The 12924-nt window shown below is 39.0% G+C and overlaps 1 long non-coding RNA gene across 3 annotated transcripts; it reads right to left on the bottom strand.

Moving 5' to 3' along the window:
- Positions 1-1914: 1914 nt before the first annotated feature.
- Positions 1915-12027, bottom strand: LOC131534718 (uncharacterized). 3 transcript variants are annotated; one of them, XR_009269424.1, is made up of 4 exons: positions 11985-12027; positions 2627-2981; positions 2286-2455; positions 1915-2085 (listed from the first exon to the last, which is right to left on the bottom strand). It is a non-coding gene; the product is annotated as an uncharacterized LOC131534718 (long non-coding RNA). The 3 variants fall into 3 exon arrangements; XR_009269425.1 differs by lacking the exon at positions 11985-12027 and adding an exon at positions 4678-4829; XR_009269423.1 differs by lacking the exon at positions 11985-12027 and having other exon boundaries at positions 2627-3262.
- Positions 12028-12924: the final 897 nt, after the last annotated feature.

Raw genomic sequence — 12924 nt, 5'->3', positions numbered from 1 at the left:
ATGTTGTTTCAAGTGATGATGCTAATCACTGATCGTCATCTAGTCTTAAGGAATTTGCATTAATTGTGTTAGTCTGGGCAAAGACATCACACACAATCTTCAGCTGTGTGCGCTTCAGGCTAACTTCAGCATTTGGACAAATCAAATATAACACTTTGTATGCTTTCGTTAAGTTATTAGCAAATATCATTATTTAATATCATTAAAGTGATTAAAGTGTCTTCAAATAGAATAATGTTTTCATTATATATTACTTTACTTTCATTACTTTCATAGTTATGTTAATAATAGTGTATATGTGTGTGTGTGTGTGTGTGTGTGTGTATATTTATTTGTGCTGTCAAACGATTAATTGCGATTAATCATATCCAAAATAAAAGTTTTTGTTTGCATAATATGTATGTGTGTACTGTGTATATTTATTATGTATATATAAATACACACATGCATGTATATATTTAAGAAAAATGTTATGTTTATATTATATATGAATATAAATACATGTAAATATTTTCAAAATATTCACAGTACACACATATATTATGTAAACAAAAACTTTTATTTTGGATGCGATTAATCACGATGAATTATTTGACAGCACTATTACACACACACACACACACACATATACACTCCTATAATTTGTATTAATAACTATTATTAACGTAACTATGAAAGTTACAATAAAGTTGTAGCCTATCTCTTTCTCTACAAAACACAACTGATATTCACCTCTCAGACAAAATGAGTCTTAGTTGTAGACATAATAGTAGGATAGTGTATTATTAGAGAATAGAGAACATGTAGCCTACTATTATTACAGTTATTCAATAAAGAACAAAAAGACAAAGAAAAAAAGAAAGATAAATGAAAGAATTTACCAGAACAGTGTAGACGGGTGGGGCAGGTTTGTGCACAATGTCAACATTACATCATCTGTCAAGACAAACATAATGTCATCCTGTACTGGAGGAGTGCAACTGTGCTCAGTAAAGCCGTGAGAGGAGGTTCATGTAAACAAAATAATGACTCACAACACTTAGAAACGTTCTATGGGCATAGCTTGTAGCGATTGAAGGACTTTATATTATACTAATACTAAGCTTTCATTATTTATAAAGATTTTTCTAGGTTTCAGGTTACAATATTATGTGAATAGATGGTGACTGCCTTTATGTGTATTTTAATAAACCAAGAAAAACTACGTTACATACCAAATTATATAGTGGCGCCCTCTAGTGATTGAGAAATGCAATGTCAATTTCAGCAAAGGTCAAGAGTTTGTCAGCAGTATTTCAGAACATATATATATATATATATATATATGAAGAGTTCATTTGCAAAAACAGATAACTCCAATTAATCTCAATCAAACTGCAGTTGGGTTATTTTGACTAGGTTAAAAAATAACTTTAAAAAAACCCCCAGCTACCTAACAATAAAACAATAAAACAATAAAACTGATTTTTTTTTTTTCCAAAAAACATGATTTTTGAAAATTTGTAAAAATGGTGTTTTTGCAAATAAACTCTTCATATATATATTTAAACATTATTTTCAAAATGTCTTTTCTGAATATGTCAGCTGCCAATCAAACAAACAGATTCTTAGTTTATGTAAATATACAGTATAATTAAAAAAATAATAATAAAATAATATATATATATATATGAATACATATTTAGAGATTTACAGTTTAACGGTTTGGTACATTGTATTTTACATTGTATTTTTTTTTTGCATACAAAAGACCCATTGATGGAAGTAAGGTAGAAAATGTTCTGGGGCTGACACCCCCCAAAAATTATCTACATTAACTTAGTGTTTATAGATGTGTGTTGTCTTTGATAAATAATTAAATACACCGATTGTATTTTATTAATTTTTTTATTATGCATACAACCATATTAAACACATACAAACACAAAATATACAAACATTAAATATTTACAAATACTCCATTAAACATATTAATATACTACACAAATGCTTTAAGTCGTTTGGCCCCAACTGCTGGTCTTTGATTTTGTTTGCCATGCGCTCCTTTTTTTCTGTAGTTGACCGCTGGTCCACATCTGCAGGGTCCTGTTGAAGAAACAGACATAATGATTTAATAATTTAATGAGTGATTCTTAGAAAATCTAAAGACATATTGCTTCTACTATTTCAATATGGAAGGGGGTTATGAACTGAAAAGGTGTCCCAGATTCATTAATATAGAGTATACAGGAAACAGTAGATTTAGTGTTTTTAAATAAGTCTAAGAGAGACAGAGAGGGACTTACCATCTTCAAGGTGAGCTGAGGCTCAGAGTTCTCTAGTTCAGGTGTGAAGTGTTTATCCGAGGGGCTTGATGCTTCTGCCTCCACAGTTAGAGCTTCAGCTGCACCTTGTTGATTTCCACACTCAGTATTTTTTTCTTTGGAGGTAGGTCACACACATCTAGTACATTGTCCTGTTGAAGGAACAGACATAATCATGTAATGCTGGGCAGGTTTAAGGAGTGCTTCTTACATCTAAAGATATATATTTCTATCATTTTGGATGGACGACCTAGACAATATAGTAGCTTAGGTGAAGGTAGTGTTTAATGTTTGGAATGAAACAAGAGATGGAAGGAACTTACTGATGCTTTCTTCCGCTTCCGCTGTCTCTGATGCTGTCTCCAAAGCTCCCTCCGCTTCTGCCTCTGCTGCTCTGTGATTCTGGAATGTGCTCCCTGTTGTGGGGAACTTTTGGTCACATGTAGGGTCCCAGAATTCACAGGCGCTACTGTTGAGGTCCTGAAGGGCAAGGGTTATCTCGGGGTGGCAGAGACAGGCATGGTTTGATGTTCAGTGAGCCTCAGTTTTCTTGTGTTCATGGTCCTGGAGGGCTCTGCTGCTCCTTTCGGAGGCTCAGCAGGCGCAGGCACTGCCTCTGCCGGTGGAGACATGGCAAGCGCTCCTGCTCCCCATGGGGTCCCGGCATGCACAGGGTTCCTGTGGGGATTTGGAAGACATGGGTAGACATTGTACAGGAGAGGCTCGAGGAGATGCTGCAGCATATAGGGATCCTCAGATACTCAGGGATCCTGAGCTTTCCTCTTCGTTGGGAGCCAGTGGTCACAGGTGGTCCCTGTGGGGACCCGGCAGGCTCAGGTGCTACCTGAGGCTTCTTCTGCCTCCACTTCCTTTGCTGTTGCCTTCCCTTGCTTAGTGGTCCTCAGTATTTCGTTTGAGAATACTGAATCCCCACACTTAGCCTTCTCAGACCCAACAAGCACAGGTGCTCCCTGAGGCTTATTTTTGCCTCCACTTCCTCTAGTGCTCTGTGGTCTTAATTGTTGCATCTGAGAAGCCTGAGTGCGGAGACTCAGCCTTGTCAGATGCATCACTAAAGACAAGGGATGAGGTGTGGTCCCTCTTCTTGGTATAGGCAGGCACAGGTGCTCCCTGTTGGGACCTGAGAGGCACGGGTGCACCCTGTGTCTTCTTCTGCCTCCACGGCTCCTTGGTCTTCAGTGTTGTATCTGGGAAGCCTGAGGGTGGAGACTCAGCCTTTTCAGATTCATCACTGAAGACTCCATTGTTCCCCACCACTGCACTGAGGTGAGGTCCCCATACCCCGGCTCTTCAGATAGGAGAAGAAACCTCCATTATTGCCCACCTCCGCCCTGTGGCGAGGGCAGTGGTGAGCTCATCTGAGAGCTCAGGAGATGAGGACTGCACTGCACTCTCAGGAAAACTGGTGGGGATTGTTGACATACTCATGTTGATGTTCGACGTGATTGTAAAATATGATCCAAATAAGTGAACAATGCACAACACTGACTTTGTCTTTCTATCTGTAAACACTGTGACAGAAACAGAAAGGTAAACAGTTGAGTTCAGTAAACATATAAGAGCCTGGAAGTTGGTTGTTTTATTTATTTATTTATTTTTTACAGTGTATACAGAGCGGATGTCCATCAGCTGAGTTTTTTATTAATTTACAAACTATAATTTACATTCGGCCCGAGTTCATTTTGTCACAGGCGGGCCACTGCTGGAATGAAGGGACTGAGAAAAAAAATACAGTTTTGACAGTTATCCTGAGGAAGAGACCATTTCATTTTTGGGAGGAAATTATCAGCTCCAAAAAGGTAAGCAATTTCATTTGTTTAATGTTCAATATATAGTGTTGTTTCACATGTCAAGAAGAACTGTTTTTAATATATCTTGGTAGCCTATAGGCTAGTTTTTTAATTAGACCTACTTTAGATCGTTTGCGACGATAACATCACAAACGGGACTATGTTTACCAGTATCCGTTTGTTGGGTAAAAATTAAAAACTAAATAAAGTAAAGTAAAAGGATTGGTTCTGTTGATATAATATACTGAAAAGTGTTGTGCTGATGCAGAGATTATGCGTCAATAAATATCAAGAATATAGGAGGATATCATCTGTGTATGGGAGCATAATTATCAGCAATTATATATATATATTTTTTAAAATCTAATTGCTTAAATCAGTCAATGTTTTAATCATTATTAACTTACATATCTGAAAATTCCCACACGGACCAACACTGTGTAGCCTGTTTATTGATCTCAATACACAGAGCAGTTTTTTTTCTCCAAGTTATGAAAATATTGATAAAATTAAAATAAAATTAAGATGTCCAAAGTGTAAAGAGGATACTCACGATCACTTACCAAAACTCGCCACAAAATGCCTGATTCTTCACTCATATAGCCACGTTCACACAGCAGCAGAATACGGTTGTCAGTCCTGTATTTGAGTCCTTAATACGGTTACGTTCACACACGGTTATTTACGGGCATGACAACCGCATTCTGTAGGGACATTCTAAAACGCTTAACGTGAAAAACGTGGCTTAACGTACCTTAACAACGACCGGGGAAAACCAAATTTCTGTCAAATTTTACTTATGATAAACACTTTCTGCTGTCAAAAAAACGAGCTCTTATTCAGCGTCTAAAGTGAATAATTTAATGTTACGCGTTCTCTACCATAGAAGTCCATTATAAGGAAACAGCTTAACGTGATATTATTCACTTTATACGATGAATAAGAGCTCTTTTTTTGACAGCAGAAAGTGTTTATTATAAATACAATTTGACAGAAATTTGGTTTTCCCCGGTCGTTGTTAAGGTACGTTAAGCTGTTTCCTTACAATGGACTTATATGGGGGAGAAAACGCTTAACGTGAAATTATTCACTTTATCTGTGGAATAAGGGCTCGTTTTTTTGACAGTAGTTAGTGTTTATTACAAGTAAGGTTTGACAGAAATTTGGGTTTCCCTGGTCGATGTTTAAGTACGTTAAGCCACTTTAAGCGTTTTTCACGTTAAGCGTTTTAGAATGTCCCATGCTGTAACCGAGCTCAGACCCGTACATTTTCAGGATTCATAACCGCATTCTCGGAACACACGCGCTGTGTGAACGGAACAGGACTGCGCGAGAGAGAGCCGCTGCACAAACGCGCGTCTACCGTGTGTGTTACGTGTTTTCATGTGTTTTCGGTAACTTACAGTACCGCAGTAAAGATAGTTTGCGGTTCGATATTCAGATTTCTTTTGGCTATTAATACGCAGTGCGCTGTCATAGACACGCAAATAATACTGAATGACATTCTCCATGATTTGTGAATTCAGTTTACAGTGTCCTCCGGGCCGAAATCGGGTTTTTTTTTCGTAGGGATCCTTAATTTTATAATGGCTATAGCTCCAAAAATTGGACACTTGGAAGACTGAAAACGGTGTCATCTTCACCAGCTTGATCTGTGAATTTTTCACAGAAAAGCTTTTGTCCTGAACCCTTGGTAAGTCCGCTATAAGGAAAGTGAAAGATAGGCGTTCTTCATGTTTAAACGTCTACTGCCAAATAAACACGCAGATGGCTGGAATAAAAAATTATTGTTTTAGCTCGAGTTCGATTTGTGAAAACTTTCACAATCGCATTTTATCGCGTGGCAGTGTTTCTCTTTGCTCTGGCCCCTTTTCTTGTATAACAATGTTATATGGCGCTATTGAATAACGGGTCATAATTCTAAAAATATAGTCTAAATGTTTTTTAGCCAAAAACATATATGAAATATATGTTGCAAACAAGGAAGCTGAATGAAAAATATTTTGTTAATAAAATACATATATTTAGTTTCAACCTTTACATACCAAAGCATATTTCTAAATTGGGTTTTTCAGGGGCAAGAAAATGCATTTTGTTGGACTGTCAAATGCTTTTAAAAATATATATTTCTGTATTTAAAATACATTTTCAAAAATATACAAAAAAATAAAATAAATGGCCCAAGACGTATTGGTAGAAAATATATTTAAGTAAATATTTTTTAAATTTAAAAATATATTAATTACATATTATATATTAATATATTTATTATTATATATTTGATGTATGTATTATTTACCTAAATATAGGTAAATATATGTTATTTAAGGCAATATAGCATTTTTCTTTTTACATTTTTGTATGTTTTTTATTTAAAATGTATTTAAAATGTAAAAATATTTTTCAAAGATAAACAAATTTGGGTCAGCTGACCCTGCTCTGAGTCATGTGCATCACTATTGTGATCTGTGACAACTTTCACAGTTCAGCACGGGTCAGCTGACCCTTCCTGGGTCACTAACATCACTATTCTGACCTGTGAAAAAATTCTGAGGTAAGTGCGGGTCAGCTGACCCTTCCTGGGTCACTAACATCACTATTCTGATCTGTGAAAACTTTCTGAGGTAAGTACGGGTCAGCTGACCCTACCCTGGGTCACTAACATCACTATTCTGATCTGTGAAAACTTTCACAATTCAGTACGGGTCAGCTGACCCTACCCTGGGTCACTAACATCACTATTCTGATCTGTGAAAACCTTCTGAGGTAAGTACGGGTCAGCTGACCCTTCCCTGGGTCACTAACATCACTATTCTGATCTGTGAAAACTTTCACAGTTCAGTACGGGTCAGCTGACCCTTCCTTGGGTCACTAACATCACTATTCTGACCTGTGAAAACTTTCTGAGGTAAGTCGGGTCAGCTGACCCTTCCTGGGTCACTAACATCACTATTCTGATCTGTGAAAACTTTCTGAGGTAAGTACGGGTCAGCTGACCCTACCCTGGGTCACTAACATCACTATTCTGATCTGTGAAAACTTTCACAATTCAGTACGGGTCAGCTGACCCTACCCTTGGTCACTAACATCACTATTCTGATCTGTGAAAACCTTCTGAGGTAAGTACGGGTCAGCTGACCCTTCCCTGGGTCACTAACATCACTATTCTGATCTGTGAAAACTTTCACAGTTCAGTGCGGGTCAGCTGACCCTTCCCTGGGTCACTAACATCACTATTCTGATCTGTGAAAACTTTCACAGTTCAGTGGGTCAGCTGACCCTTCCTGGGTCACTAACATCACTATTCTGACCTGTGAAAACTTTCTGAGGTAAGTAATGGTCAGCTGACCCTTCCTGGGTCACTAACATCACTATTCTGATCTGTGAAAACTTTCTGAGGTAAGCACGGGTCAGCTGACCCTTCCCTGGGTCACTAACATCACTATTCTGATCTGTGAAAACTTTCTGAGGTTCAGTACGGGTCAGCTGACCCTTCCCTGGGTCACTAACATCACTATTCTGATCTGTGAAAACTTTCACAGTTCAGTACGGGTCAGCTGACCCTTCCCTGGGTCACTAACATCACTATTCTGACCTGTGAAAACTTTCACAGTTCAGTACGGGTCAAGCTGACCCTTCCTGGGTCACTAACATCACTATTCTGATCTGTGAAAACTTTCTGAGGTAAGTACGTGTCAGCTGACCCTTCCCTGGGTCACTAACATCACTATTCTGATCTGTGAAAACTTTCACAGTTCAGTACGGGTCAGCTGACCCTTCCTGGGTCACTAACATCACTATTCTGACCTGTGAAAACTTTCACAGTTCAGTGCAGTCAGCTGACCCTTCCTGGGTCACTAACATCACTATTCTGACCTGTGAAAACTTTCACAGTTCAGTGGGTCAGCTGACCCTACCCTTGGTCACTAACATCACTATTCTGATCTGTGAAAACTTTCTGAGGTAAGCACGGGTCAGCTGACCCTTCCTGGGTCACTAACATCACTATTCTGACCTGTGAAAACTTTCACAGTTCAGTACGGTCAGCTGACCCTTCCCTGGGTCACTAACATCACTATTCTGATCTGTGAAAACTTTCTGAGGTTCAGTACGGGTCAGCTGACCCTTCCTGGGTCACTAACATCACTATTCTGATCTGTGAAAACTTTCTGAGGTAGTACGGGTCAGCTGACCCTTCCTGGGTCACTAACATCACTATTCTGACCTGTGAAAACTTTCACAGTTCAGCACGGGTCAGCTGACCCTTCCTGGGTCACTAACATCACTATTCTGACCTGTGAAAACTTTCACAGTTCAGCACGGGTCAGCTGACCCTTCCTGGGTCACTAACATCACTATTCTGACCTGTGAAAACTTTCTGAGGTAAGTGCGTGTCAGCTGACCCTTCCCTGGGTCACTAACATCACTATTCTGATCTGTGAAAACTTTCTGAGGTAAGTACGGGTCAGCTGACCCTTCCCTGGGTCACTAACATCACTATTCTGATCTGTGAAAACTTTCACAGTTCAGTGCGGGTCAGCTGACCCTTCCTGGGTCACTAACATCACTATTCTGACCTGTGAAAACTTTCACAGTTCAGTATGGGTCAGCTGACCCTTCCTGGGTCACTAACATCACTATTCTGACCTGTGAAAACTTTCACAGTTCAGTGCAGGTCAGCTGACCCTTCCCTGGGTCACTAACATCACTATTCTGATCTGTGAAAACTTTCTGAGGTAGTACGGGTCAGCTGACCCTTCCCTGGGTCACTAACATCACTATTCTGATCTGTGAAAACTTTCTGAGGTAATGCGTGTCAGCTGACCCTTCCTGGGTCACTAACATCACTATTCTGATCTGTGAAAACTTTCTGAGGTAAGTACGTGTCAGCTGACCCTTCTCTGGGTCACTAACATCACTATTCTGATCTGTGAAAACTGTGAAAACTTTCTGAGGTAAATGCGGGTCAGCTGACCCTTCTCTGGGTCACTAACATCACTATTCTGATCTGTGAAAACTGTGAAAACTTTCACAGTTCAGTGCAGGTCAGCTGACCCTTCCCTGGGTCACTAACATAACTATTCTGATCTGTGAAAACTGTGAAAACTTTCACAGTTCAGTATGGGTCAGCTGACCCTTCTCTGGGTCACTAACATTACTATTCTGATCTGTGAAAACTTTCACAGTTCAGTGCGGTCAGCTGACCCTTCCTGGGTCACTAACATCACTATTCTGATCTGTGAAAACTTTCACAGTTCAGTATGGGTCAGCTGACCCTTCCCTGGGTCACTAACATCACTATTCTGATCTGTGAAAACTTTCTGAGGTAAGTACGTGTCAGCTGACCCTTCCTGGGTCACTAACATCACTATTCTGATCTGTGAAAACTTTCTGACGCGGGAAACTCAGCTGACCCTTCTCTGGGTCGCTAACATCACTATTCTGATCTGTGAAAACTGTGAAAACTTTCTGGCGCGGGAAACTCAGCTGACCCTTCTCTGGGTCACTAACATAACTATTCTGATCTGTGAAAACTGTGAAAACTTTCACAGTTCAGTATGGGTCAGCTGACCCTTCTCTGGGTCACTAACATTACTATTCTGATCTGTGAAAACTTTCACAGTTCAGTGCGGTCAGCTGACCCTTCCTGGGTCACTAACATCACTATTCTGATCTGTGAAAACTTTCACAGTTCAGTATGGGTCAGCTGACCCTTCCTGGGTCACTAACATCACTATTCAGATCTGTGAAAACTGTGAAAACTTTCTGACGCGGGAAACTCAGCTGACCCGTGCTGAACTGTGAAAGTTTTCACAGGTCAGAATAGTGATGTTAGTGACAGGGAAGGGTCAGCTGACCCGTGCTTACCTCAGAAAGTTTTCACAGATCAGAATGGTGATGTTAGTGACCCAGGAAGGGTCAGCTGACCCGTGCTGATCTCAGAAAGTTTTCACAGATCAGAATAGTGATGTTAGTGACCCAGGAAGGGTCAGCTGACCCGTGCTGAACTGTGAAAGTTTTCACAGGTCAGAATAGTGATGTTAGTGTCCCAGAGAAGGGTCAGCTGACATGTACTACCTCAGAAAGTTTTCACAGATCAGAATAGTGATGTTAGTGACAGAGAAGGGTCAGCTGACCCGTGCTGATCTCAGAAAGTTTTCACAGATCAGAATAGTGATGTTAGTGACCCAGAGAAGGGTCAGCTGACCCGTGCTGATCTCAGAAAGTTTTCACGGTTTTCACAGATCAGAATAGTGATGTTAGTGACCCAGAGAAGGTCAGCTGACCCGTGCTGATCTCAGAAAGTTTTCACAGTTTTCACAGATCAGAATAGTGATGTTAGTGACCCAGGAAGGGTCAGCTGACCCGTGCTTACCTCAGAAAGTTTTCACTGATCAGAATAGTGATGTACATGACTCAGAGGAGGTCAGCTGACCCAAATTTGTATATCTTTGAAAATATATTTTTACATTTTAAATACATTTAAATAAAAAGCATACAAAAAATGTAAAAGAAAAATTGCTATATTGCCTTAAATAACATATATTTACCTATATGGTAAATACATACAACAAATATACAATAATAAATATATATTAAATATATAATATATTATTTAAAATATATTTTTAATTAAAAAATATATTTACTTAAATATATTTTCTACCAATACGTCTTGGGCCATTTATTTTATTTTTTTTTATATATTTTTGAAAATGTATTTTAAATACAGAAATATATATGTTTAAAAGCATTTGACAGTCCATCAAAATGCATTTTCTTGCCCCTGAAAAACCCATTTAGAAATATGCTTTGGTATGTAAAAGTTGAAACTAAATATATTTATTTTATTAACAAAATATTTTTCATTCAGCTTCCTTGTTTGCAACATATATTTCATATATGTTTTTGGCTAAAAAACATTTAGACTATATTTTTAGACTTATGACCCTTTATTCAATAGCGCCATATAACATTGTTATACAAGAAAAGGGGCCAGAGCAAAGAGAAACACTGCCACGCGATAAAATGCGATTGTGAAAGTTTTCACAAATCGAACTCGAGCTAAAACAATAATTTTTATTCCAGCCATCTGCGTGTTTATTTGGCAGTAGACGTTTAAACATGAAGAACGCCTATCTTTCACTTTCCTTATAGCGGACTTACCAAGGGGTCTGTGGACAAAAGCTTTTCTGTGAAAAAATTCACAGATCAAGCTGGTGAAGATGACACCGTTTTCAGTCTTCCAAGTGTCCAATTTTTGGAGCTATAGCCATTATAATATTAAGGATCCCTACGAAAAAAAAACCCGATTTCGGCCCGGAGGACACTGTAAACTGAATTCACAAATCATGGAGAATGTCATTCAGTATTATTTGCGTGTCTATGACAGCGCACTGCGTATTAATAGCCAAAAGAAATCTGAATATCGAACCGCAAACTATCTTTACTGCGGTACTTAACGTGACAGAGTAATGAGCTGTGTCATGTTAAAGTTTGAGATCCAGTCAGTTTTCCACCGGAGCCGCTCCTGTCAGTTTTTTGTTCTGCGCGCGATTCAAGTTTAAAAGCCGCTGTCGGTTAATGAAGATTTGACGGAAGAACTCGCGGCTAGATTGGACTCTTGTCGTGTCAGAAAGTGATAAGACTTTCCGTTTTATGGACGCCGCCATCTTTGATTTTACTTTGGTCACTGTCGCTATGGTACTGGTACGGGCTTGACTCCCGTTGCACGTTCATACATACAGTATTCTAAGCAATTCTAAACACAACTGTAAGCGGCTGTGTGAACGAGACATATCGAGACTCACACCTGTATGCGGTTGTCAATCCCAAAAACTGACAAGTGTGAACGTAGCCATAGACTCACCTTCTAATGGAATGCAGCGATCATAATGACTTTAACAATGGACCACACCCACTGATCTCATTGGCTGAAATTTGTTTTAAGACAACACATCTGCTTTAAATATTACAATTATTACAAAAAAGAGATAAAATGAAACATATTAGCTAAACTAAATATAATATTCAAGTGCTTTTATGACAGCAGAGAACAGCAGTCAGCGTTTTAAGTTGTCATGGCAACCATTTAGATTGCCTGCGGTTTTACAGAAGGCGCGGAGGGAAGTTTACATCACAAACAGAGGCGGACAGTAACCAGGTACATTTTACTTTAGTATTTAGTCCATGGGCCCAGGTCACATTTTTCACTAATTGGTACCACCCAAGGTGGCAAATTCTAGTTAGATTTTTTAAATTTTTTCAAGTCCATATCTCTAGATGATATTACAACATTTGTTAGTGGTAGCTTTGTCACAGAAATCAGCCTTCAATGACACTAACCGTTGAGCCAAAGAATGAAAATATCTTGTAACTTTATTTGAGCCAGAACATGTCATACAAAGAAAAACAACATGATTCTACCTTGAACTTATTTGGTCATCGCAAACTGTTTCTGTTTATTCATCATCATCATCATATTCAACTAGTTTCATGACATCAGTATCCTCCTCCCTCTGATTGCTGCAGGTAGCTTGCACATTTCTGTGCACTTTAATTTGTTGGCAAGACAGGAACAGTCAGGAAGCTTGCAGTATGTACTGTTGATAACTGTGTAGCAGGAGCATTGATTGTGGGCAAATAGCCTGTCTTCTTGTACACTTGTGTCATTGTGGGTGAGGATGTTGAACCCAGTCCAGCTGCAAACATCTTTGTTGGAAAGACGAGCCATTAGCCGCATGTGGTTTCTGTCTGCTGCATCATGTAGAAAGGAGGCATGATCAGTGTCAACCGTCTGTATAACAGGA

Source organism: Onychostoma macrolepis, chromosome 25, assembly GCF_012432095.1.
Source record: "Onychostoma macrolepis isolate SWU-2019 chromosome 25, ASM1243209v1, whole genome shotgun sequence".
Taxonomy (NCBI): domain Eukaryota; kingdom Metazoa; phylum Chordata; class Actinopteri; order Cypriniformes; family Cyprinidae; genus Onychostoma; species Onychostoma macrolepis.
The sequence above is the reverse complement of the archived record's forward strand: the minus strand, read 5'-3'. Positions and strand labels throughout refer to the sequence as shown.